Source organism: Giraffa tippelskirchi, chromosome 8 (genome assembly GCF_054371585.1).
Source record: "Giraffa tippelskirchi isolate mGirTip1 chromosome 8, T2T-mGirTip1v1.2.pri, whole genome shotgun sequence".
In the NCBI taxonomy this organism is placed as follows: domain Eukaryota; kingdom Metazoa; phylum Chordata; class Mammalia; order Artiodactyla; family Giraffidae; genus Giraffa; species Giraffa tippelskirchi.
This window is the reverse complement of record NC_137282.1, coordinates 109,100,074-109,127,595: the sequence shown is the minus strand read 5'-3', so window position 1 is coordinate 109,127,595 and position 27,522 is coordinate 109,100,074. Positions and strand designations below refer to the sequence as shown.

Genomic DNA, 27,522 nt, shown 5'->3' with positions numbered 1-27,522 from the left:
GAATGATCTCTGTAATAGCCAATGCAATGTGAGCTCACCTGCTGGGTCAGAGGCTGGCCCATGGTCTGCTTCTACACATGCCTTTCCTCCGTTGTCTGCAATACAAACATCCATTCCTTTCACTCCCCTTCTGAGTCTGAATAAATCCTGAGGTGGCTGGAGAGGAAGCTTCACCAGCCTGAGTGACCTGATGAGAAATCTCTCCCATGAAACCTGATGGGAGGGACTTAGGAGTTTCAGCTTCTAGACACCCAGTGAGTGACGTTACAAGTATTGGAAGATCATCTTCATATGATTGTCAGATCAGGGAAAGAGAGAGAGGCCCCTTCTATGAATCTCACAGGAGGGTGACAACGAGGTATCTGAAGGGAACAGCTTGGCACAGGCAGGGCTGAGAATCCCCTTGAAAAACCATGACTGCACAGGCCCCATCCACCTGTCTGTGGCAGGTCAGCTGGCTTGGAGAAAACAACACGCCTCAGTGTGACAGACTCACTCACATTGCTCGGACTGCACACTTGCCCAATGCCGCGGACTTGAGAGGGAAATCCTCTGGATTCTGACAGGGCTCCTGGAGCTCAGCCCTGGCCCAGCCCTGAGGCTGCAGTGGGAAGAGAGCCTGAAGAGGCTGCGTGGTGCTGCCATTGCTTCTCCAGTGATCAGAGAGAGTTGCAGCCTGAACTTCTTTGTTCTTCTCATGCCCTCATGGCCTCCGCTGACTGGCACCTCAGAAACCCAGCCCAGCCTTTCCCTCTTTCTCCTCACTCACCCGCTCCTCACCCCCTCCCGCTTACTTCCACATTGTATTGTTCAGCAGAGCGCTTCTTAAACCTCACAGTTACTCAGAGTTTGGCCCCCAGTATTGTCACTGCTCTACAGGAATCGATTCCTACCCCTCCCATTCTCTCAGGCTCTTCTCTCGCTTTCTCAGATTCTCCTGCTTGTGTTCCTTCCCATTTCTACAAAGGCAGGAGAGAGAGGAAGGCCAGCAGAGGGCAAAGAGCACCAGGGCTGAATCAGGCGATGGAGGAGCTGTTTGGTTTTGGTCACTGATGTGTATGACTTTGGGCACACAGTACAGATTCTTGTCTGGGCACCGTGCTGTCATCTGTAGACGGGGTTCGGTCCCCCCATGGCAGAAATCCAATGCCACATGTTGTGTCAGTATTGGTGCCATGAGGATGCAAAGAATAAAACTGTCCTGGCTTTTACAAACTTACTGAGTAATGTCACATTCTTTATGACACACACACACACATATTCAGATAGATAAATTGATAGATAATTACTGGGGGAAGAAAACTGGATAAATGAAGGATCTTATAGTCCACTGAATCCAATAAAATCTTGCAAAGAGAATGTACCAGATTCATCCTTTCCTTGAATTCACTTGACTTGTTCCTTGTGTTCAGGTGTGACGCTCCACCCCAGTTTTTCACCATTGGTTGAAATAAGGAAGCACTTAAAGCTGTTGGGTTTTTTTTTTTTTTTGCTGCCACAACGATCTGCGGCTGGTTCCTGCTTGTGGCAAAAAACCGATCTTAACCAGATGAATGAAGGGCATGCAACACACAACACAAATCAGAGAACTGTAAACCAGGCTTATTCCTGAGTGAAACACACCCTAAACAGAGCCTGTACTTGCCCATTGCACTCCTAGGACCCCCTAACTTGGTAAAGAATAGTCCCACCGTTATCTAGCTCCTTGTAGTCAACCTCCCATTTCTTTTCAAACTTTGTGGATGACTTTTCTAAGACCTGTGCAATATTCTGAAAACAAATTAGAAATCACCTTCCAGTTTTTCCAGAGATGACTAGATCCAAGAAGCACTCGGAATGTAAAGGACATGCCAATGTGAACAACAGTTCTGAGATAACTATGTCCAGCAGCAGCGTGGTGAGTTGCTGCTGTTGTTTTTCATCCGTCAACAAAGATGAAATCTTGGTCCTCTGCATGAGGCTCAGTGACCAATGCATACATCTGTTATTTGATCCTGGAAGGATGGAAAGCTCTAGAGTCAGGCTGAAGACTTGCAGCAATGCTGGTGTTTCACAGAGCTCAGGGAGAGCCATGCATCGGGCTGACCTGTGCACGCCTGGCCTCACAGGCTGCAGGTTTGCCTTGGTTAGCGTGACAGACCGAATTTTCCCTCAATCAGAGTGGACAAGGCAGATTTGTTCCCCTTTAGTTGTGTCATTTCTCCAAACTAGATGTCAGGGTGCAAGCTCAGGAGAGGCTGCCTTTCTGGAACACCATTTGTTTGGATAGGCCAGGCCAGTAAGGCTTTTCATCTCTTTAAAGCTCCCAGGGCAGAGAGCATATTTGAGGAATTCCTTTTTTCAAAGTTTTTTTTTTTTCTTTGCCCCTTCCAACATTTTGTTTAAGAGAAAATGAGATGTCTATCTTCTGTTTCCTTATTTTTTTTCAGGAAAGCAAAGGGTTGTTGACTTCCTCCCTCTCCCCTCCCTTCCTTCCTTCTTCCCGAAGGTACTCATCTGAGAAAAAGAGAACGAAGTATTGTTCCTGTTCTCTTTCTTAAGTCATTCGAAACACTGTCCCTGCGAGTTCTTTAAGTTCCCTGCAATCTGTACACAAGGAGGGAGAAAGAGAGGGAGAAAGACAGAGAGACAAGGGATCAGGTAAACCTCGGGGGCGGCTGCAGCCACTGACTCAGGAGCTGGTAAGTTACCCACGCAATCCTTTCTACTTCCATTTCAATGTCCCTGCGATGGATGTTGCTGTGGGCATCTTCCACAGAAAATGCCTTCCTGGGTGTAATCCTTAATCAAAGGGTGTGACTGAAGGATGGCCCAGAACTGAAGCTTGTATGTCTTTTTTTTTTTTTTTTTGAGAGAGAATACTGATGTTCTGCAGAGTTGAGCCTGGCAGAACTGGACATAGAATTGCACTGGGCTAAGAAGGACATTATGTTAAATCTGAATTTTGGCACAGATAAGGTGGTGGGTTAACCAAGAGCCACTGGAGCGCTGTGTCTCACTGAGAATTCGCTCTTCCTCAGTGCTGTGTCCTGGGAGCCTTCTCAGGGTGTCTGTTAAGAACTGTGGTTTGCTCTGGGGATTTTGTTCCCCATTGTCTAGATGGAGGTGCCTGCTCTTGTTCTTTCCTTTTCATTCAACATCCCCTGCCTCAAAGAGGACTGTTAATTTGTGACTGTTATTCTGCCTCACTGAGGCAGGAGAGAAGAAAAAGAAGAGAATGTCACTTTGAATTGTACTGTATGGAGGGAGGGTTGCTTATGTGTACAGGCTCCACGTGTGGGTTGAGTGTAAATTTATTATCCACTGTCAATTGAAGATGTCATCTGCCACACAGAAAAGGGCAAAGATTTACGGGCAAGTAGCTTTAATTTTGGAAAACAGCATGCCACTAGGATAGGAAGATTGAGATCGATCACTCGCGTCAGTAGGAGTGAAAAACCAAGCTAAACATTGAAGAATATTTATCCAGTGCCTGGTTTTTTAAGCATCAAATAGAATACAGCAAACCAGTCAAGATTATACACACAATTAATTTTTAAAAATCTATCTTGCATCATTTAGACTCATCAGAAAGTGTAATGTTACAAAGAACTCATCATGGCAAGCCACAAGGGAGCCAAGATCACATTGTCAAAAACAGACCAGCAAGGTTGCTCTGAAAGACTGTATATATTTACTAATATTAATCATTCAACTCAGAGAGGTGTTGAATGGGTGAAAGACAAAGGACAGGCAGAGGTTTTTTCTTATATTCATTTCTATGAAATTTACTGATTGAAGTCACCTGGGATGTGAAGAGTGTAATAAAATTAGCTGTTCTCTCATTTATAAATTAATTTGGCCAGACTATGCATTAACCACGCTCAAGTAATTAATCTTTATTTAAAACTGATCCATCATCTTAATAAGAGTAAGAAAATAAGATAAAACTGGACTATTATGTGTGTTTTGTTCCATTAGTCAGACTTCTTTTTTCTTCTCCTTTTTTTTCAAGAGACTTTCCTTAGGAGCACTATAAAATGAGCAAAGGGAAAGAGATACGATAGCGTTTTCCTGCTTGTGGAGGCAAAATTATGCTAATAATAATTGAAAGTGATTTCTAGCTCCCTTACCACTTACCCTTATTCACCCCATTTCATAGATCTTCAGGTCAAAAGGTAACCAGGACTGATCAGCTTGGGCATATTTTTTTTTTCATCTTTTATCAGCAAATGTGACTTAGTAGAAAACTCATGGCTGCAATTTTTCGTGCTTCTTTCAGTTTCATTTTTCCTTAATATATTTAATTTTATGCCCAATTAGAACAACATCAGAGAATACTATCTCATTCGAGTTATTGAACAAAAACATCAGATGCAACACAATATGAAAAAAATGACAGCAGAGTCACACTGACAAGTAAGGCAAAAGGTGGGTCTGCCTATGGCACAGAAAACAGCTCCCCCTGAACCTGTGTCTCCAATGTGGCCCAAGATTACAGAGCTCAGGATAGGTTCTTTTCTGTAAAATAAAAAATATATATTCAGTATTTCCATTTGAGTTGTTAAGTCATTGCCATGAGAATGTTTGTCGGATACTGGGGGAAAAAATGCAGCTCCCTAAAGAAGAAAGTCATTGACAAGCTTAACCTAGTTGTTACCAATCTGTCTTCACTCAGTTCCAAGGAGTGAGTTGGCATTTGTGGAAACTTCCAGTGTGTGATTCTTACTCGGAGTCATCAGAGGCTCTTCTGTGATATCATTAAGGAAACTCCAGCTTGAAATGAGCCAGAACTTGACACACAGAAGGTTGCATTAATTAATTTGTGCCAAAGTTGTACATATAACTAAACCATAAATTTGCTGTATAGATGTTAAATCATGTTAGGATGTGTCCTGTGGGCTGATATGTGAATTGAATGCGGGGGAGCAGAACATCAAAGTTGGAGGCTTTGTTGTTATCCAAATCTGGGTTTGAATTCCAGCTTTGTCGCTTACTGTGTGACACTTTGGCCAGGTAATTAACTCCTCTAAGCTGCAGTTTCCCCTAATGTAAAATTGCATCTATGTAATCGGGTTGTAGTGAGGATTAAACAAGATTATTTATGTAACACAATTAACACAAAGTGTGGTAAGTAGTAGGAGTCAACCCACGTCAGATGTAATTTTTAAGTCTTATATTAATACTTACAGGTACTGTCTTTTGAACGCAGAGAGTAGAATATATACACAATAATTTGTATCATGATCCTTGATCAATGCTACACCAAGGGTCTGTCAAAACAAAAATCATTCCTCATAGCTTTGGAGTTGGGCACACACTGAGTGAAGCCATCCTGAATCCCCAAATCTGGTAAAACAAAGGAAAGCAGAGTTTAATGTTTTGATGTTTATCTCTGCTGATGGCAGGAACAGCCAGATTTAGCCTCATTAAAATGCAAGCTGTGTTCAGCAGAGGAGAGTGTAGGGGAGAGTTTGTCTTGGGATGAAAGTCTTCAGTTTTCATCATGAAGAGACTACATGATGTTGTGGACGTTTCATTCTCCCTTTCACCCACTTCCCCAAGATCGTGAGCTCTGAGTTGTTGATGACCTTTTCCCTGGCAGTGGAGGGCTAGAGACTTTTTTTTTGGAGACCATTGTGGCAGTTCATGACTCAGCCAGAGACGAAAAGATTTGAAGTGACCTGTTCTCCTCACAGTAAGGACTAAGCACACTCAGTGACCCCTCTCCTCAAACATTTTAGCGGCAAGCCACCTATCACCAATAAACAGAACACTGGTATCACTACTGTGTGTGTATATGTGTGTGTGAGAGAGAGAGATCCAACTGCTCTTTTCCTCTCACTCTAAACTTTAAAACGTACATGCTAGTTAGTCTGTCAAGTAATAATGATACTTTAACTTAAACTTCCCTCTCCACTTTGCCAGAGTAAGACTCAACCACAACAACAGCCAGAAATCGACCACCAATATCCCAAACTGTTGAGGTTCCTTCGTTGGAGTAAGAGACCCTGATACAATAGAGACTTGCTTGGGCAACTTAACCTTTGGAGAGTAGATTGAAGCTGTGTTGTTCTACCCTAAGGTGCAAAACAAGCGTCTTCTCAAGTGGCTTAGGGTAAGAGGACAAAGACCAGGTTGGGAGTCAGAGCTCTTCTGCCAGCCTCTGCCGCCCTCTCCACATATGACCTGACAGGTGTCTTCACTTGGTTGGACCTCAGTTTTTCTCTGTAAAATGATGAAGCTGGATGAAACCAGTGACTCGCAAAGGGGTCTGTGTGTGTGAGTGTGTATTAGAATTCATTTGGGACTTGTTTACACTCTGCTTCTCTCCTGCCCACTGCACTAGATGATCTATAAGACTCTTATGCTGACATCCTGTGATTTTCTAAAACGGGTGGTCACTGTTTTGTTCTATCTTCTTCAGGATTGCATTGACATTAAATTAAAATGTATTTTACATTTTTGTTCTAAGAACCATACTTTTAAGCATGATTCCTATTCGGATGTTCTCTTTAGAAATTAGTTTCAAATATATCAATTGTTATTCTAGAAGCTGTTAGTTTTATGGAGTAAGGAATATGCAACCAATCTGATCAATATTCTATAATGACATATATTATAAAGAGCAATTACTTACAATTATAAATATTGGAATTCTATATGAATAGTGCTTTTTGATTTATGCATTTATGTATTGTCTCTTAGAGTGAGCATGCATTCTTTCTTTAATCAAAGAAAACACAGATACTGTTTTTATATTCACTTTAAAGAATATAGATTTAATATCATAAGTTTTTTGGTTTTATTTTCACCTTTTTACAATGTGTGTTGTGCTGAGCCTTTATTAGAAGTTACAGCCTTGTCCCTAAGTTAATACTGACATGGAAAGGCAAAATAATGATAATGGCATTTGAAAAATAAGCACCCACAAGTCATGTTAAATCTGCTAATCAAACGAAAACTTTGTGTGGCTAGTAAGTAGAGCAGCAATGGATATAGTTCTCCACATGACAGAGAGACAGCAGGTACTTTGAGGCGCACTGTCAGAAACAGCTAGCCTAATGACGGCTATTCTTTTTAACTATTCAAATTCAGATACATTTAGGTGAAACTATGACATTTAGATAAAAGAATAAGAGCTTGTCTTCATCAGAAGTTATGTATAATACATAAATTCACTAGAAGGTAAGCACCGTGAGGACAGGGCCTTTGTTTGTTCACTGCTGTAAGCATACAGCCTAGAACATATGATAGATGCACAAAATATTTGTTGAACAGATGATAAATAACTGGGCTGTAGAGTGAAACATGCCATCTTTAGTTAATACTAAACACAGAAGTTAGTAAGTTAAAAATCAGTCAAACTCTCTGGGATTCTGGACAAGGCCAAATTGCTGGCTTGACATGTTTATTTCCCACCTGAACTGACTGAATGGCTTACTTCTCCATCACACACTTGGAGCTGCTACGTGTATATTAATGTGTCATCTTGGTAAGGACCCTACCCACTTGTTTGTGGGTGATAAACATTTATCAAATACACAGAAAAGACTGTTGGTTGCATTTTATTTTCCATTTCTTTTCTGGGCAGATGATGGGTTAGCACATTGTTTTTGGTGAGACAGAGTGTGGTCATTTGTTTTTCCTTGACCGAAGCAGTCATGAGCCAGGATTTAGCCTTGTAGGAAATGCTCAATGCTCTCTGTTTTTTACAGGCAGGGCTGTAAATCCAAGTTAAAGGGATGCCACTTGGGTTGAGTTTACACAAACACGAAAGAGTGAATTCAGGGAGGGAAACGTGATATCCTTGTGGTGCACAATACCCTTTTCTTTATATAATTAGGCCCTGGAGACAGCCAAAATGAACAAATACTGGACTGTGGCAGTTTTGCACTTACATGGCAAATGTAAAAGTGGTAAATATAAGTATAAATATAATAACAACTTTGCTGTCTTAGTCGTTAAGACCTCTCATTGATAAAGCCTATCTCTTTGGTGCCAAATACCAGGACCACACAAAGGTATTCTTCCCCCTTCTCTTTTCCTATGATCTGTTATGACCCCACTTTGACCTCATTCTGTGATGGCCACTGGTATTAATGGGGAATGAGATAATCACAAGAGCACCACCACCACCCTGCAGCATTTATGGAAGAGTCTTTAGCAAGTTTGGGGCCTGCCAAGAACTTTACGTACATCATTTCACTTAACCCTCCCATTCTAAAAAGTAGGTGCTTTATTCTCCCCCACTTTAGAGACCAGGAAAGGCAACTACCTTGTTTAACAGATAAGCTAGAAAAAGTAAATGATTTACTCAAGGTCACTGAATTGATATTGCTTGTTTTCAGGTTTCTCTTTAAGGAGGAAGCAGCTAATAACTTAAAAAATAAAATTAAGTATCCCTTAAGATGTGTGTGTATCCTCAGTCATGTCACTTTGTGACTCCCCCCACGCCCCCTACACAGACTGTAGCCCACCAGGCTCCTCTGTCCATGGAATTCTCCAGGCAAGAACACTGGAATGGGTTGCCATTTCCTCCTCCAGGGAATTTTCCCGACCTAGGGGTCAAACCCATGTTTCCTGCATTGCAGGCAGATTCTTTACTGCTGATCCACTGGGGAAGCCCATCCCTATGGCAGTGTTCCTCAAATGTAGTCAAATAACCAGCAGTATGATATCACCCGGGAATTTGTTAGAAAAGCAGAATCTCAGGCTGTATCCTAGACCCCCTGAATCGGAATCAGCATTTTAACACGATGTCCATATGATTCCGGTGCACGTTCGTGTTTGAGCAGCGCTGCCTCAGGGTTTTGATCTGTTGTTTACACAGACTGACATAGGTCCCTGTCCTGTGGAGTTAGAAAGCCCTTTCATAAACTCTGAACTTGTCCAAGACAGCATTACTCCCTCTTGAATAATGGTGTTGGTGGACAAACCTCAAGTCTATTCAGCTCTGAGCAACATTAGGCATGACTTTTATGGTCTCAACTAGCAATGTAACACCATACAAAGGGACCCTGATAATCTCAGAGAGTAAAGGTCTGGGGGATTGTTTTTCAAGTGTGTTCTGAGAACCGAACATCAGAGTCACTTGGATAGATTCCTAGACGCTTCTCCAGCTCTGATGAATCTGGGGAGGGGCCTCAGAGGGGAACATCTTCCTTGTGGTATCGTCTTGAGGCTTAAGGAAGACCTTGCAGGGGCAGTGACAAGTTTGGGGAACATCATTCCAAAAAGGTGTCCAGCTTGTTCAGCAGTTTGAAAAAATATTTAAATGCAATAGTACAAGATAAAGTATCTCAGATTATCTTCTTCCAGGAAGAAGAGGTCTTCTACCAGCTTCTTCCTTTGAAAGCTGGAGGACAGGGACAAGAAACCCCCTGCTCTCCACCTCTGGGAAAAGAGGGGCGGGTCCCCAGCATCACTGCGCAAGAGCAGATGCCAGCACACACCCCTCACTTTTCCCAGTTCACAAGAATCCTTAGAGCTTCCTTTGCACTGGGGACTCACCGTTCTGGCTTAGAACAGAAATCAAGAGGGGGCTATTGTTGGAGGGGTGGGGAAAGGAAGCCGGGCCGGAAGAGAGCAAGGGAGAGGACCGGAATAGCCTCTGGTTGGCTTGGGCCTGGACTAAACGCCTCTGCCTGGATGGAGACAGTGCCTTCTCCCCCTTAATCGAGCCCCTCTGGCCCTCTTCCACAGGAAGTGTAGGGAGAGAAAGAACTTTGAGTTTTCAATGCTCTTTTATGGAACACCCACCACAAAAGCCACTACTTGTCTCTTGCTGTTTTTCTAATTCAGGTGGTTTTCTTCCCCATAGCATAGTGGAGCTTCCTCTCCTTCCCTCCACACCTAGTAGCTTTTTCAGTTTAAAAAAAAAAAAATGTACAAAGAGGGGTCTTTCTTATCCTGAAAAATGTATGTATTGAAAACTTTGAAGGTGCTAAGGAGCACCATACTTAATGCATCAAGTTGGGGCTCCTGAACTATTAGAACTTGAACTCTTAGGGTGAAGAACAAGCAAAAATCTCTACAAGGTTGCTCCTAGGTATATCCAGAATCCTGCCCCCTACTGGATTTTTTAAGAGAGTAGGGCAATCATGGTCTTTCTCGACACTTAGGAGAGAGCCAGTACACAATGCAGCAAACAAGCTGGTGTCTCCTCTCGCATGCCCACAGCTCCTCTGCGTCCAGTGTTGTCTACACAACCCCCCAGGGATGGAGAACTCTTATCTGCTGGCTGTAGCCTCGGCTGTGAGTCTTAATGAGGACGTTGGAGAAGGAGAGAAGATCCTAGGTTTTGGAAAAGAAGATGCAGCTCAGTATTACATCATTTTGGCATGTCTGCACAACCTTTAAGTGCTCAGATGTCTCACACTTTACACTACCTCCTCTTGCTCTTTCTAAGCCTCCTAGGAAAGGAATTGTGGTATCACATACTTAGTGCCTACAGTTAGGAAGGACCTTCAGCCGTGGGCAGATCCTACCCCAGAAGGATTAGGATAGAAAGTGCCAAGTGTATTTGCCTTCAACCAATGTGGATTTTGGGGGAGACAGTGTTGGTTTACTTAATAAAGTGTTATCTCTTCTATTCATGGCACATGTGCTTTACACACGTGTATATAAACACACACACACAGAGACTATCCAAAATCACTGGTTTTTATAAAAGGAAACTGGATTAACCCCAAATTGTTTATTTGACCAAGAATGTAGTATCTGATTCTCAGTCCCCTGTACTTTCATATAGATTTACTATAGTAATTAAATTTTTCCTAGAGATGATCAAAAAAAAAAAACCCTAAATTTTGTTAGCTAGTGGCAGTGGAGGAGAAGGTAAGAGAGGACTATGTTATTGCAAGAAATTCATAAAGTGTTCCATTAACTTATTCTGTGTTGATTTGAGAATGTTATTAATGCAGGAGAGAAAGCTAAACTCGGAGTTAGTGATAGAGGCTTGTGTGTGCTCATTGACACATGGACAGAAGGCAAGTGAGTGAACCTAAAAGCATATGGAAAATTAATATATGACAAAAATAGCATTGCATATCAGAGAGGAAAGTTAGATTATGTAACTAATTGTTGGGACACCTAGGGAGAAAACAAACTTATATCTGTTCTTTATTTCATAAAATTCTAGATAGATCAAAGATTTAAAATGTTAAAAATAAAAACATAAAAATAATAGGAAAATGGCAGATTTTTTTTTTTAAATCTCAAAGAAGGAAAAGTCTTTCTAGTTTTATCTAAAAGCCTTAACATTTGTTATAAATGTTAAGTTAAAATTAAAAAGCTTCTATACGGCCCAAATTCAATAAGCAAGATCAAAATAGCAAATAAAAAACTAGGGGAAACATTTTAAACATGGATATCACAAAGAACTTAATATGACCAGAAAATGGGCAGATGACATGAAATGCATTTCATATTAAATGAAATATAGTTAGTTCTTAAAGATGTAAAAAATAAAAGATAATATGTTGTTGTTGTTGTTCAGTTGCTCAATCGTGTCTGACTCTTTGTACCCCCACGGACTGCAGCATGCCAGGCTTCCTTGTCCTTCACCATCTCCCACAGTTTGCTCAAATTCATGTCTACTGAGTCGGTGATGCCATCCAACCATCTCATCCTCTGTCGTCCCCTTCTCCTCCCGCCTTCAATCTTTCCCAACATCAGGCTCTTTTTCAATGAGTCAGTTATTGCATCAGGTGACCAAGGGCTTGGAGCGTCAGCTTCAGCATCAGTTCTTCCAATGAATATTCAGGGTTGATTTTCTTTAGGATGGACTGGTTTGACTTCCTTGCTGTCCAAGGGATTCTCAAGAGTCTTTTACTTCATAATAAATAAATGCAAATTAAAACTATGAGATACCATTTTTTACCTACTTGATGAAACAAAAGTTGAGGCACTTGTTGGCATATTTGTTTCTGTGGATCTGGAGAGTACTGTCCTACATAGATGGTGGGATGGAGAATTAGTAAAACTTCACTGTAGAGAGCAATTTGTGAGCATCTATAAAAATGTAAATGTGACTCCTCTTAGGAATTATCTTACAAATATGCTGAGATGGTGTAAAAAGATATACCTGCAATGCAAGATTAAAAAAATAGATTAGTATAGCATAACTGTTCATCAATAAGGGATTGGATCAATTAAGTACATATCCATAAACAATGAAAATGCTTTTGATTTTAAGTTCCATGTTCTGATAATTTTTTTAGGGATGATCACTTCACATCCATCTACATTCCTCTTGTCCTTTCCCTGACAGCCTGTCACCGAATGCCATATATAAAGCCACAGCCAAAGGCTGTGTTCCTTCTCCTTCAGTTGCCTCTCAATTTATAGGGTCCCTATCCCCTTGGCAACATGTGAAATATGGGTGTCAACCAGGATGAGAAAACAGTCCTGGAAACCAGGTATGAGGGGGAGTGGCAAGGCAGTATAGAGGAGTGGTTACAACCCCTGCTCTGGGGGCAGCTGCTGGAGATCAAGTCCTCACCCTCTCACTTGCCAGTGGTGTGATCATGCATGGTTTAATTTCTTCATCTGGAGGACAGGTGTAAAATAGCACCACTCTCCTAGGGTTTGTTGTGAGGATTACGAGTGATAATTCATACAACTGCTTAGCACAGTGCCTGCCTCATAGTGATATTCAATGAATGTTAACCCTTTTAATTATTAATCTGAACTTTCCCTTCTGCCCACGGGACCTGAAACTCTCTTGGGGGAGGAGGGAAGAGAGACATCTAAGTTATTAAACTGTGTGCTCATTAGCATCATGAACTTGGAATGCTGGGATGATTGAAGGACTTTCTTTTTCAATCCAACAAGAATAAAGGGAGAGACTGGAGTAATTTCTGCTGCCCCCAAGTCAGTATCATTGAGGGAAACTTCTTCCAAAATTCTATGCCCTGGAGTCAATTATATCCTGAAAATATGATGAATGCAGGCTGTAAAACTACAAGATTGTATGTAACATTATGTTAGAGGTTGAGCCAGTTAAGCAGCAAGTTTCAATTTGCATGAAAAATGTGCCTTAAATTACATTTGGATCATTAAATATTAATATTAGGGCCATAGTATAACTTCCTCTCCATGGTAGTCATTTAATAAATATGAGTTGGGGTGTCAAACCAAACCAAACCAGACTGAAATCTTCCATCACTATGATGTGCATATGCCCCTGTTTCCCAGCTTTAGTCTCAGTGCAGCACAGCAAGGGATGAATCTAAACCCAGCCAATCTGTGTGTCCCTGTAACTTCAAGGATCCCAGCCATAGATAGCAGACCTCTGGCAAAAACAATAAAAAATATTTGATGGCTTTTACATGAACTGAATTTCCCTTCTGTGTGTAAGGTGATAGTGATCCCTCTTTACATACATCTTACATATATATAAGGAAAGAGACACAGGAAGAGATTAAGCAATAATAACTACTTCCAGACACTTTCTATCTAGACTTCTATCAAATGTACAAACTTGCTAGAGGTAACAGTTTAAGAGTGGAAAAACTCTTTGCCACCAGAAGACCTAGATTATTCAAAGTATCTTCCTTTGTATGCCTTATATGTTATTAGATCACATTCTAGAACTAGATTCCAGAAGACATAATTTAGCTTAATGGGTTGCCCTGCCTACTAATTCTTTCATGTGTGTCTGTTCTCCCTAACTACATTGGAACCATATTTGTCAGAGACTGTTTTTTAACCATTTTTGTACTCCCTCAGACAAGAACCCTCCAAATTCTTGTTGGTCTCATCTTAATTCTCTCTGAGATTCTTTGTAAAAGCTCTTATTATCCCCACTTTAAAGATGAGTAAACTAAAACTGAGAGATGATGGATGATTCAGCAGAAGTCATGCAGCTCTGTGAATTTCCAGGGTCTATGGAGTTATTGCAAGGAGTCAAGGAGTCTCTACTGGGACCTCAAGTGCCTACTGTTTGTGCACTGACTAATGTTTTGAAAGTATATGTACCTCTGTTTTCCAATATCGTTCTTTCAGTCAGTCAGCTCAGTCACTCAGTCGTGTCCAACTCTTTGCAACCCCATGAACCGCAGCACGCCAGGCCTCCCTGTCCATCACCAACTCCCAGAGCCCACCCAAACCCATGTCCATTGAGTCAGTGATGCCATCCAACCATCTCATCCTCTGTCGTCCTCTTCTTCTCCTGCCCTCAATCTTTTCTAGCATCAGGGTCTTATCAAATGAGTCAGCTCTTCGCATCAGGTGGCCAAAGTAACGGAGTTTCAGCATCAACATCAGTCCTTCCAATGAACACCCAGGACTGATCTCTTTTAGGATGGACTGGTTGGATCTCCTTGCAGTCCAAGGGACTCTCAAGAGTCTTCTCCAACACCACAGTTCAAAAGCATCAATTCTTGGGCACTCAGCTTTCTTTATAGTCCAACTCTCACATCCATACATGACCACTGGAAAAACCATAGCCTTCACTAGACGGACCTTTGTTGGTAAAGTAATGTCTCTGCTTTTGAATATGCTGTCTAGGTTGATCATAACTTTCCTTCCAAGGAGTAAGTGTCTTTTAATTTCATGGCTGCAATCACAATCTCCAGTGATTTGGGAGCCCAAAAAAATAAAGTCTGCCACTGTTTCCACTGTTTCCCCATCTATCTGCCATGAAGTAATGGGACCGGATGCCATGATCTTAGTTTTCTGAATGTTGAGCTTTAAGCCAACTTTTTCACTCTCCTCTTTCACTTTCATCAAGAGGCTCTTTAGTTGTTCTTCTCTTTCTGCCATAAGGGTGGTGTAATCTGCATATCTGAGGTTATTGATATTTCTCCCAGCAATCTTGATTCCAGCTTGTGCTTCTTCCAGCCCAGCGTTTCTCATGATGTACCCTGCATATAAGTTAAATAAGTAGGGTGACAATATACAGCCTTGACGTACTCCTTTTCCTATTTGGAACCAGTCTGTTGTTCCATGTCCAGTTCTAACTGTTGCTTCCTGACCTGAATACAGATTTCTCAAGAGGCAGGTCAGGTGGCCTGGTATTCCCATCTCTTTCAGAATTTTCACACTTTTTTGTGATCCACGTAGTCAAAGGCTTTGGAATAGTCAATAAAGCAGAAATAGCTGTTTTTCTGAAACTCTCTTGCTTTTTCGATGATCCATCAGCTCAGTTCAGTCGCTCAGTCGTGTCCGACTCTTTGCGACCCCATGAATTGCAGCACGCCAGGCCTCCCTGTCCATCACCAACTCCCGGAGTCTACCCAAACCCATGGTCATCGAGTCAGTGATGCCATCCAACCATCTCATCCTCTGTCGTCCCCTTCTCCTCCTGCTCCCAATCCTACCCAGCATTAGGGTCTTTTCCAATGAGTCAACTCTTCGCATGAGGTGGCCAAAGTATTGGAGTTTCAGCTTCAACATCAGTCCTTCCAATGAACACCCAGGATTGATCTCTTTTAAGATGGATTGATTGGATCTCCTTGCAGTCCAAGGGACTCCCAAGAATCTTCTCCAACACCACAGTTCAAAAGCATCAATTCTTTGGCATTCAGCTTTCTTCACCGTCCAGCTCTCAGACGTTGGCAATTTGATCTCTGGTTCCTCTGCCTTTTCTAAAACCAGCTTGAACATCTGGAAGTTCACGGTTCACATATTGCTGAAGCCTGGCTTGGAGAATTTTAAGCATTACTTTACTAGCGTGTGAGATGAGTGCAATTGTGCGGTAGTTTGAGCATTCTTTGGAATTGCCTTTCTTTGGGATTGGAATGAAAACTGACCTTTTCCAGTCCTGTGGCCACTGCTGAGTTTTCCAAATTTGCTGGCACATTGAGTGCAGCACTTTCACAGCATCATCTTTCAGGATCTGAAATAGCTCAACTGGAATTCCATCACCTCCACTAGCTTTGTTTGTAGTGATGCTTCCTGAGTCCCACTTGACTTCGCATTCCAGGATGTCTGCCTCTAGGTGAGTGATCACACCATCATGATTATCTGGGTCATGAAGATCATTTTGTACAGTTATTCTGTGTATTCTTGCCACCTGTTCTTAATATCTTCTGCTTCTGTTATGCTAAGTTGCTTCAGTAGTGTCCGACTCTGTGCGACCCCATGGACAGCAGCCCACCAGGCCCTTCTGTCCACGGGGTTCTCCAGGCAAGAATACTGGAGTGGGTTAGGTTCCTACCATTTCTGTCCTTTATTGAGCCCATCTTTGCATAAAATGTTCCCTTGGTATCTCTAATTTTCTTGAAGAGATCTCTAATCTCTCCCATTCTATTGTTTTCCTCCATTTCTTTGCATTGATCACTGAGGAAGGCTTTCTTATCTCTCCTTGCTATTCTTTGGAACTCTGCATTCAGATGGGAATATCTTTCCTTTTCTCCTTTGCTTTTCACTTCCCTTCTTTTCACAGCTATTTGTAAGGCCTCCTCAGACAGCTGTTTTGCTTTTTTTGCATTTCTTTTTCTTGGGGATGGTCTTGATTCCTGTCTCCTGTACAATGTCACGAACCTCCGTCCATAGTTCATCAGGCACTCTGTCTATCAGATCTAGTCCCTTAAATCTCTTTCTCACTCCACTGTATAGTCATAAGGGATTTGATTTAGGTCGTACCTGAATGGTCCAGTGGTTTTGTCCAGTTTCTTCAGTTTCAGTCTGTATTTGGCAATAAGGAGTTCATGATCTGAGCAAAATATAAATTAATATAAAATGTTACTGAATGAAAAATAGCTTTTGGTTATTTTGTATTTTTACTGGGGATTTGCAAAATGAGTTTAGTTAGTTAGTTATGGAATTTATGAAATTTACAAAGGGAATCATGCTGAGAAACCTGGAAACCACTGTCTGTAAACCAAAGCTGGGGTTTTCCAATAAATTACATGGAGGTACTTTGAATAATATAGGTCTTCTGGTAGAAATGAAATTTTCCACTCTAAAACTGCTCCCTGTAGCACGTTTGTACATTTGATAGAAGTCTAGATAGAAAGTGTCTAGAAGTAGTTATTACTGTTTAATCTCTTCCTTTGTCTAACAACTATCTCCCCAAAGACTCCTGGTTCCTTCATTTCTAACCTGTGTGACCTTGAGCAATCTGCTTAACCTATTTGTGTACCAGTTTCCTTACTGGCAAAGTGGGGGAAAGCGTAAAGCCTACCTCACAGGATGCTGTGAGGTCACATGAGTTAATACATGTGATCACACATTCTTGCTCCATAAGAACATTCAGCAAGTGTGGTTGTTGTTGTAGCACCACTTGGCACTGTTTTTGTTACATAGTTGGAACTTGATAGACTGTTTTGGGGATGAATTAATGAATAAGTGAAAACGTGGCACAGACAGCAAGGGCAATCTAGATTCATATAACTCCTCCTCTACATCTCTTTAGTTATAGGCAGGGTTTTTATGCAGATGCTGCCTTTGAGAGTATTTGCTTCAGTGAACTGGACATAGAGAGATGATGAGGTTTCTATATCTTCTGGTCCGGTAGCCTTTACAAATCTATCAATTTTATGCATTAGATTCATCAAAATATGCATTTAATGGATCAGGCAGGAAAAGTCTGGGCTTGGAGCTCATGTCAAGTATAGGCTTTATTCCTCATCAAAAACTATAAGAGGAAACAAGACCAGTAGACCATCTAGATGGGAGGAGAAAAGCATTGCTTTCTTGCCACAAACCAAAATGCTGAGGATCACAGTTATGAGAGGGTCAAAGGAAGTTAGAATGACCTTTCATAGCAGGCTCAATGTTTATCTAGCTTAAAATTTCACTTCCAGATCATCCCATGGATAGTTATTTAGCTTTATTCCATAAACAACCTTTGAGCCAGATAGAAAGTTTTTCTGTTTTTCTTTTTTTCAGTGTTTGCAAAATGAGGTGTTGACGGCAGGAGAAAAGAAGCCCTCACTAGACTTTTAAAAATGGGCCACCCCGAGTGTCACTGCTGGCTGACATAGTTGTTTCTAATGAAGGTGTCAGGCATATGGGCCAGTGCAGAGACAATCGGCGTTTCCGAATTGGGTGCTTGTCCCAAGGCCAGGCAATAATAATCCTAGCAGCTACTCACCCTTGGCTGTCCCATGTGGGCAAGGCTCTATGCTGGTGCTATGGACGCTACATGAATAAAACCCAGTTTGAGCTTTCCAGACGTTTGCAGTAAATTGAAGGTTATACTGAATGGAGGTGAATATCTTCCCTTTCACCTCCATCTATTGACCCTATTTCTACTCACTGGGACCACATAAAACAAATTCCACGTGTCGGTTCTTCAAAGTATTCAAGTAGAAGATCCCCAGACCTCCAGCACACCTCCTTCTTAAGACACCGGGTTTCGTCAGCCATCCCAGTAGGGTGAGTTATGCTGTCTCCCCTCCAGCAGGCTGCGCTCCTCTGCATGCTCTCCGTGGTGTCTCCGTCCGTAACGCTTAACCCAGAAACCCCTCCCCACCATCCCAATTGTTTGGCCAGGGCACAACCAGGGCTCTCTGAGGCCCATTTCAGGTCTGGAGCAATTGCTGAAATTTTCCCTCAGAAGGTCCAGATGAAAAGGCCTGGAGTTAAAAAAAAGGAACTTAGAATGAGAATTACTGATTTGTGTTATCATTTTTCTAAACTTCTAGCCCTAATCTTATTTCACGTCTTTCTCCTTCCTCTTTACCACCATGAGCATCTCTTCTTACCAGTGTTGTTAGGAAACCAAAAAATACTAGTATAGTTATCATTTATTGAGTGGTTTTTTTGTTTTGTTTTTGGTCCAGTGTTTTATATGTCTTATTTTATGAAATCTCAGAATTAACCTTGTGAGGTGGTTTTCTTTCTTGTTTGTTTGTTTTGCTTCCATATGAGAGACCTGAGGCTCAGAGATTAACTGCTCACAGTTGGTAAATGAAAGACATAGAATTCAACCCCCCGGCTGCCTATCTTCCTCGTTTAGCTCCTTCTACCTCACTCAGCCTCGCTGTGACATAGAAGATTGGAACGTTCCTAGCACTTTATCTGATCATACTGCATGCTCCGTAAATGTTAGTTTCACTTTCTCTCTTCATCCTCCCCCTTCCTCCAATGAATGCAACCTAAAAATGAGGAAGAGGGTTGTGAGCTGACAAAAGTATATGCCAGACCCCTGAGGTGCCATGCAACATGAACTCCAGTGTGAGGTGCCTTCAGCCCTCTAAGCTCTCCCATGGGGCTGTGGGCTAGCTCTAAAGGGCCCCATCGACATCTAATAGCCAACTGGTTTAGTATCAGGGGATGTCTAGGGGTTCTTTCTAACCAATTTGCACCTTTTATTGCTTCTTCCTCTTTCTTCTAATAATTCTATTCATTCCCCAAACTCCAGTTAAATTGAAAGTCTCTTCAGAACTACCAGCACCTCAAACCTAGTCCTGCCTCATTTGGACCTTTGGGTCCATAAAACAGGGTAAGATGTAGACAGAAAGTGTCATCTCAGGGGGAGGAAGGAGGTCTCAGGGTGGGCTTCTCTTTGGTTCCTTCTGCCTTCACTGGGGTCCTTTCTGCCCCTTGGAGAGGTTTCTAATGTAGCACTGTCAGCAACTATGTTACTCAGGTTCAGTAGTTCTCAACTAGGGACAGTACATTCCATTACCACCCCTACCCCCAGGCATCTGGAAGCAGGGAGGGTGCCTTTTGGTTATCACAATGACCAGGCGGTACTACTGGCATTTAGTGGTTGGGGGAGGGCAGGGATGTTAGAGTTCTGCAGTGAAGCCTCACAAAACAGCTCCCCTTGAGAAAGTCAGGACTATGACTGTGCCCAGCACAGTACCTCTCCTTCCACAGATGCTTAATAGAAATCTTCTGAATGAATGTTCCCCTTCATCACATTTCCTATTTTTCTGCATATCTCATCTCTCACTGAAGGTTCTGAAATAGAGGTATCTTGCTTGCCTCTAATTTCTGGAAGTGACTCCAGAGGTGGAGGTCTTATTCAGCTCTGTCTCATATATACTCCCTTCCTCTTTCCTTCTTCTATTCTCAAGAATTTCAACAGTTTAGAGAACCACAGCCCTAATGAATGCCTTCTAAATGGATCACTTATGATTTACCCTCTGAATAGGTCTCAAAGGCTAAATTTACTAGAGTAAATTTAGTAGGAACTTTTCTCTTCCAATGTGGAGTCAAACACCCTAAAAAAGTACAAGATTGATGACATAAATCAACGAGTTGTTAATGATTAAGTCTAAGTGAGTTTGAGCAAGCTCTGGGAGTTGGTGATGAGCAGGGAAGCCTGGTGTGCTGCAGTCCATGGGGTAGCAAAGAGTCAGACATGACTGAGCAACTGAACTGAACTGATTTGACTAAATGAGCAGCAGTGCCCATTGGCTTCTCCTCTCAGACTCATGAAGTCACAGCCTGGATCAGGCAAAGGAAGGGAGAGACCTCTTAAGAAGCCAGTGAGGAAAAAGCTAAAAGTTTGAGGTCTGATCATCTTCGTCATTCTCCCCAAAATATCAGAAAAGCAGGTACTAAGTAGATCAAGGCCCTGACCTCGCTCTAGTACTGAAAGCCTGTTACAGAAAAGTCAGAACCAAATCCCTACAAAAGGTCTGTGCCCTTGACGCCAACTCCTTCACAGCAGCATGTTGCTGTCAGGTAGAGCATTCTCTGCGGTGGGAAGTTTTCAGAGTTCATTGGTTTTACTTTATGGCTGATTTCCTTGATAAGACACACAGCTCCTTTCTCATTTATAAATTTCAGAGAGGAGCTTCTCTTCCCATATTCCCAACTCTGCACCTCTCAAGGGCTCTCTCGTTTTCTTAAAGGGTATGAGGGAATGCTTTAAGAAGTCTTAAAGTTTATTTTCATTCTTCTCAAGCTGGAAACAACCATCTCAGGGCTGCTAAGGAAGAGCTGAGAAGGATCACAAAGCAGAGAAATTTAATAAGAAAGGAAAGAAGTAGCTTTTATTTAGCACTTGCTATGTGCCATGAATATTACTATTAGGTGTCTGTTTTTAATCTTTCCCCAGATCGATGAAGTAGTGTATTAGTCTGGATAGACTAGGTAATGCTTCAATGACAAGCAAACTCTAAATCGCCTTGGCTTAAAGAAAGAAAGAAAACAAGGATTTATCTCGCCCCTCCATTACATATTCATTACGTGAATCAAAAATGGCTCTGACCTAGGTAGTGTTAACTTTAGGACCTGGGCTGACAGAACGGCTATACTGGAAATGTTTCAGGTTGCTATGGTGAAGGAAAAGAAAATTATGGGAATCGTGGACTGAGTCTCAAAGATTCCACAAGGAAATGACCCATGTCACTTGTGCTCACACTTTGTTGACCAAAGCTAGTCATGTGGCCGTGTCTACATGTAAAGGGAGTAGGGAAGTGCAATCTGACTATGTGCTCAGGAGAAGAGCTAGAAATATTTGATAAATGAAGTGTGATTATCCTGTTGTTACAACTGAGAAAAGAGAGGCCTAGGAAAGTTAGTAGGTGAGGGAGCTGGGGTTCTGACTCTGTGCCCTCAGCTCTTTACTCTTGTTACATACATGCTGCTGTACCTTTTCTCCAAATGCTGCCATGAGCTTAAGTATCCTAGGGGCTTGAGGGCGTGTACACCTGTGGACATGTTAAAGCCAAATCCAAGTCATTGTGGCTTAGCCTTTGTTTCACGTATTTCTATTCTCTTTTAAGGTCTTCAACACATTCAGTGTGAAATTATTATGTAATAGAAATTTATCTTTGAACACATGTCCCAGATTTTTCTTTTTAATCATAGTCTCAAGTATCATAGGTTTCTTTGCTTACTGCTTTTATTTGTTGAGTGATGAGAAAAAGTCCACTCTGCCCTTAGCTTAATAAAGCTGCTGCCTGGTGGATATTCAAGATTCAGAGGAAAAGATGCCCCAACTTATCTTCATTACCTTCAAGACAGTCTTAAAAAAAAATTACTTGCTCAAAGGAACAATAAAATAACAAGACTGATTCTACTAGCCCTTAGAAAATCAATCCTGATATTTCATCTCCAGAGAGCTCAGAGGAAGTGCCATGTTATATCAATTCTTCTCAGAGTTTTCTAACCCAAGTACTGCTAATGGGAGAGAAAAATCTGGAAAGGAAATCCTAAGTGATCTGCCATTGGTAGAATTTCAGACTTTAACCTGTCCTAGGTTTTGCATTCTGCTCCATAACCTATCCATAATTGTTTGCATTTAAAATGTTTTAAATTATGCACCACTAAAACTGATAAGCCGAGAAGATATTATACAATTTATTCTTTGGTTTTCTCCATCCATAGAAACTTGACTTAAACCCTTATTAATCCATTAACAATAATATGTTTATCACCTGAGAGTAGGTCCCAGAGGAACAGGGATAAGGATTAGAGGTGGAGCTGGTTCCTCCTAAAAGCTAAATTATCCAAGAGCCAGGAGGGAATAAAAGCGAGGAAGAGGAGGAAGGGTAGGAGTGGGCGAGGAAGGAGAAGAGGAATGTGAAGTGGTGTCTGGAGACAAGGAGGCGTGAGTATAGCCAAGGAAGAACCCCAAATATGGTCTTAAAAAACACACAGAAAGAACTCAAGACTAATTTACTGATCATGACAGTTGTTAAATAACTACACTTTTTAATTGGTTATATTTTCCTTATCCATTAAAAAAAGACAAAGTACTTTGTCCAAAGCACAGCTAGTTGTAGCCTTAGGCAAATTGTTTAACTTTGCTCGGTTCTCAGTCATAAAACAGGAACCCAAATGCTGCTCAGCTTAATGAAGTGTAAAGTTGGCAAAACTCTTTGAAGGCAGAGAGAGCAATTTAAGTATTATGTATTATTAAATAAATGCCTATTTAGGAAAGAAACTCTCCATTAGCATTATGTGTACCCTAACTAGTAGTTAACACCCGGGAGAGCTGGTTGTCAAAGTTTTGATGACAGAAGGGATCCAGGCATCCATCACTTAAAATGGAAAATAAAAGAACAAAGAAACAAGCCCAGGCAGTAAGGAATGGAATGCGCCATTAAGGCATTGGTTTGGTTCAGAGAGAGATTCCCCGAGCTAAAGAAGGCTTCATTTACTGGCATGGAAAAATATGGGGCCAGGAAATTGCTCAGAGGTCTCCTGTCTTTTCCTGTGCACATGGAGATACACTATGTGTTGGCTACTGTTTTGGATCAGAATCTCAGTTTTAGAAATAGCCTGAGTTGTGTCCTTGGAAAGGGAGAGGGCTGTGTGGTATATTTGTGTGCGGTGGGGATGGAGGAGGGGGAGGTGGGAGGACATGGGGAGGAGCTATTTAGATGTTCCCTGGAGCCAGATTGCTTCCTTGGCCTCACAAACGGTTACCAGAACTGACCTGGGAGAGTGAGCAGCTGACCTGGGCTTAGGGAACCTCAAGTCTCCTGAAATAGCTCCAAGATAGAGCCAAGCTGGCCCTCCTAATACAACAACCTCCTGACAAACACTGTTTTAGGCACTGGGGGTATAACAGGAAACAAAAGACAAACATTCCTGCCCTCATGGAGTCTGCATTCTAGTAGAGAGAATTGGACAATGAATAAAATAAGTTATATAATATGTTAGAAGATATGGAGAAAAATAAAACAGGGAAGGAGAGAGAATAGGGAATGTGGGGTGGAGGGATCAGAATTAGGGTGACCTCATTGAAAAGGTGATATTGAACAGAAACTGGAAGGAAGCAAAGAGAGAATCATGTAGGTATCCAGAGGAAGAGCTTCTAGGGAAACAGGGCAGCAGGTGCAAAGGTTTTGAGGTGGGAGAATGCCTGGTGTGTGCAAGAAACAACCAGAGGTCATTAGGCTTAGAGTGGAGTAAGAAAGGGAGAGTGTGGTGGGGTATGAGTTCAGAGGGGTAACGACATCATGGAGAACCTTGCAGGCTACAGGATGAGCTCAGACTTTAAAACCGAAGATTGTTGGAGAGTTTTAGGCAGGGGAGTGAAAAGATCTGACTTCCATTTTAATAGAATCAGTTTGACTATCGTGTTCAGTAGGCTTTGAGGAGCCAAGGGTGAAGGAGGAGAGTTAAGAGTGGTTCTATTAGAAGGTAATTTTCATCTGTTTCAAAGTAAAGGTCAAAGATCTTGGAAGAAACTCATGGCTTGGACCATAGTACAGGTAGTGGAGGTGGTGAAAAGTGGTTGCCTTCTGGATGGACACTGAAAATAGAGCTCATAGAATTTGCTAACCCATAGCTGGGGTGGCTTCTGAGGTGGTGCTAGTGGTAAAGAACCTGCCTGCCAAGGCAGGAGACATAAGAGATATGGGTTCAATCCCTGGGTCAGGAAGACCCCCTGGAGAAGGAAATGGCAACCCACTCCAGTATTCTTGCCTGGAGAATCCCATAGACAGAGGAGCCTGGCAGGCTACAGTCCATGGGGTTGCAAAGAGGTGGACATGACTGAAGTGACTTAACCCTTAGGGGTACTCAGGTGGTCTGTCCAGGAGCATGTTAATGAACTGTGAAGGAACGGTGATGAGGGGTGTTCCCTTTCCGCTCTAGTAAAGAAAGAAGAGACAGGGTTCTTATTGGTACAACCACCTCACCTTCCTTCCTTTATCCTTCCCATTAATTGAGGGCCTGTTATGTGCCAGGCACTATAGTGGGATACAATAGTGAATGTGAACTAATGGGCTCACCACCATTATGGAGCAAAGAGTTTACAAAGGGAGTTAGACATTAAGTGAATAATCACAAACAAATGAAAATGACCACTCTGATCTGTGCTGCGTGTTGACATTAGTATACCTGCCCTGGTCAGGAAGTGCTGAGGAAAGGACACTGAGCTGGATCTGAATAAATGGATATCTATCGGAGGACAGTGGGTGGAGGGAGAGGAAGAGTGTTACAGCCGATGGGAACTGCGTGTACAGAGGTTCTGAAGGGAGGGGAGTATGGTAGGGATGAGGAACTGAGAGAAGACCAATATGAGTAAAATGCAGAGAGCTTAGGGAACATGGGCAAGGTGCTGCTGAAGAAATGGATCAGACCGTGCTGAGCTTGAAGGTCATGTTCAGACTTTGCATTTTATCCTGAAATAAATGGGAAGCACTGGAGGCCTTTGAGAAGGGGAGCGACATGGTCATATGTGCTCATTGAGAAGCTCACTGCACGGCTACGTGGAGAATGGATTTCGAAGGTGGAGCAAGAACGGTGTGGAAGACCAACTATGAGGTAAACGCAGTGGCTCAGGTGAGATGGTAGTTGCTTGGACCAGGCAGGTGCTTGTAGAGGTCACGATGAGGATAAACGTAGAGATCTGAGAGGTATTTGGAAAGTAGAACTTACTTTTAGATCAGTCATGAAGGTTGATGGAGGGAAAGTTCAAGAATAATTCCTAGTGCTTTGTTTACAATACTCGTACAAGTAGATGTAAGACTCTCTTACTTGTAGAACTCACTTATGTTAGACCAAGCCATGGGAAGTTAAGAGATTTATTGTTCTACAAATATTTAAGAATAAGATTTATTACTTGTAGAACTCACTTATGTTAGACCAAGCCATGGGAAGTTAAGAGATTTATTGTTCTACAAATATTTAAGAATAAGATTTATTGTTGGATGGTTTGGTTAGCTTCCAGCCTTAGTGCTAAGAGACCAGTGGGATAGATGACCTCTCCCAAGTCTCTCCAGCCACAGGGCCTGGTTGCATAATGAACTGATGGAATCCAGCATTGAAAAGATAATCTCTGAACTAGTGTTGTCCAATAGAAATGTAATAGAATGTGAGCCAAGAAGTAATTTATATTTTTTAGTAGCCATGTTAAGAAAGTAAAAAAGAAACAGATGAACTTAATTTGAACAATATTTTTTATAACCCAATAAATAAAAAAGTTTCAACATTAATCAACAGAATAATTATTAATGAGATATTTTACCTTTTATTCATTGAATTTTTGAAATTCAGTGTGTATTTTACATGTACAGCAAGTCCCAAATCAGATTAGTCATATTTCATGTGCTCAAAAGCCACATGTAGCTGATGATCACTTAACTGGACAGCACAGCTCTAAACCATCAAAGTAGCCACACAGACCTTAAATCCACACACAAAGACCTAGACGTAGAGGTCCTTCTATAACAATTTTAAAAAACAAAATAAGTGGTATCTTAAATAGAGCCTCTAAGATTTTAAAATTGAATCAATTCAGTTCAGTTGCTCAGTCATGTCCGACTCTGTGACCCCATGAATCGCAGCACGCCAGGCCTCCCTGTCCATCACCAACTCCCAGAGTTTACCCAAACTCATGTCCATTGAGTCGGTGATGCCATCCAACCATCTCATCCTCTGTCGTCCCCTTCTCCTCCTGCCCCCAATCCTTCCCAGCATCAGGATCTTTTCCAATGAGTCAACTCTTCACATGAGGTGGCCAAAGTGTTGGAGTTTCAGCTTCAACATCAGTCCTTGCGATGAACACTCAGGACTAATCTTCTTTAGGATGGACTAGTTGGATCTCCTTGCAGTCCAAGAGACTCTTAAGAGTCTTCTCCAACACCACAGTTCAAAAGCATCAATTCTTCAGGGCTCAGCTTTCTTCACCGTCCAACTCTCACATCCATACACGACCACTGGAAAAACGATAGCCTTGACTAGACGGACCTTTGTTGGCAAAGTAATGTCTCTGCTTTTTAATATGTTGTCTAGGTTGGTCATAACTTTCCTTTCAAGGAGTAAGCGTCTTTTAATTTCATGGCTGCAGTCACCATCAGCAGTGATTCTGGAGCCCCCCAAAATAAAGTCTGACACTGTTTCCACTGTTTCCCCATCTATTTCCCATGAAGTGAGTACTTCATCATTAATTAGTGGTGTGAATTTGAGGAAGTCAGTTTACTCCTCTGTGCCTCACTCAGTTTACAATAAGGAAGTGTGGTGGGGCTGGATAATGTGCAACAGCCTCTTCAGTCTTAACAGTCATTGACTCCATGTTAAGGAAGTCCAAATAGTTTTTTCTTCTGTTTATATTCATTATCACAGCTCCCAAAGAGATCTTTCCTTTCAACCTTCCAAACTCTTCTATGACATCTCAGAGATGGAAAATTGGCTACCTTACTAGTAAATTGACAAAATTTCAAAAACCTGTCTTTCACTCCAAAGCCAAAAAGTTGGATTTTCTAGAGAAATTTGAATATTGACTGGATATTTAATGATTAAGGAAACTATTGATTTTTGAAGATATTACATACAGTATTATAACTAAGTTTAAAGAGAAAAGTGCTTATGTTTGAGATATGTCCTAAAATAGGTATAGATGGAACAATACGTTGCTGTGGATATGCTTGAAAATCATCCTAGTTGTGAGGTAGGGGAGTGGGTGGGTATAGATGAAATAAGCTTCGTCATAAATGAAACTTGGTGTGAGACGTGGAGATTCATTTTACTATTCTTATAGTTTGAGTATTTCCATAATAAAATTTTTTTAAAAAGAGGTTTCCAGACGTTTTTTAGGTTCTCCTACTGGTAGGATTTTCAAACGTTCCCCTTAAATACTGTATATCCTTCATGGTACAGATGTACATGCCTGCTTCAACTTCAAGAGTGCACCATTTTTATTTAACACTGTAGCAGAACAACAGAGAAGGCAAT

At 41.7% G+C, this 27,522-nt stretch overlaps 1 protein-coding gene and 1 long non-coding RNA gene across 4 annotated transcripts in view; both read left to right on the top strand.

Moving 5' to 3' along the window:
• LOC145516821 (uncharacterized) overlaps positions 1–1,213 on the top strand; it is a 145,801-nt gene extending 144,588 nt beyond the window's left edge. Inside the window, exon 8 of the long non-coding RNA XR_014061785.1 lies at positions 450–1,213. This is a non-coding gene — a long non-coding RNA (uncharacterized LOC145516821). The remainder of the gene's footprint in view (positions 1–449) is intronic.
• A 1,307-nt stretch (positions 1,214–2,520) lies between these two features.
• ZNF366 (zinc finger protein 366) overlaps positions 2,521–27,522 on the top strand; it is a 73,705-nt gene continuing 48,703 nt past the window's right edge. Inside the window, exon 1 of one of the 3 annotated variants that reach the window (XM_081518532.1) lies at positions 2,521–2,681. The gene's annotated coding sequence lies outside the window, so the exon portion shown is untranslated. Of the gene's footprint in view, positions 2,682–17,819; positions 18,310–27,522 lie in introns of those variants that run through there. The other 2 variants (XM_081518530.1, XM_081518531.1) reach the window with 2 other exon arrangements.